This window comes from Mus pahari, chromosome 21, assembly GCF_900095145.1.
Source record: "Mus pahari chromosome 21, PAHARI_EIJ_v1.1, whole genome shotgun sequence".
NCBI classification, from domain to species: domain Eukaryota; kingdom Metazoa; phylum Chordata; class Mammalia; order Rodentia; family Muridae; genus Mus; species Mus pahari.
Genome location: NC_034610.1, coordinates 47,943,373 through 47,943,888, shown reverse-complemented (window position 1 = coordinate 47,943,888; position 516 = coordinate 47,943,373).

Genomic DNA, 516 nt, shown 5'->3' with positions numbered 1-516 from the left:
TAGGAATCTAACCAGCTTGCTGGAAAGCTGCTTGCCTCTGCTGTGTATAAGAAAGGCCAATGGCTATTCTCAGACACAGCAACATCCTCTTCCTTCCTCTCTTTCTTTTCCCTTGGCCTGAAAACAAAGCTGAAGTTTGCCATGTGAGAAGCTAAACCATGACTTGTGATGTGTTGGCATCAGTTTGGAAGAGTTCATAATTTTTTTTATAGCTACCTCCAACCTTGCACAAATAAAAATATGTCATTATAATTAACATTACCCCTTTCTGTGCTCACTTCCTATTACAACAAGTATGAAAATTCCCAAGAAACAAAAACAAACAACAAAAACCCCACAAAGAAAGTTTTGAAACAATTAATTACGTTTATGTTCTTTAAAAGGTAGCACTGCAATTTTCTTTACCTTATTTATCTGGGGTTAATTACTTTAAAGCTCTCAAAATGTAAGGTCTTTAGACTTGTAATTTCTTTTTTTTTTTTCTTTCTTTCTTTCTTTCTTTTTTTTTTTTTTTTT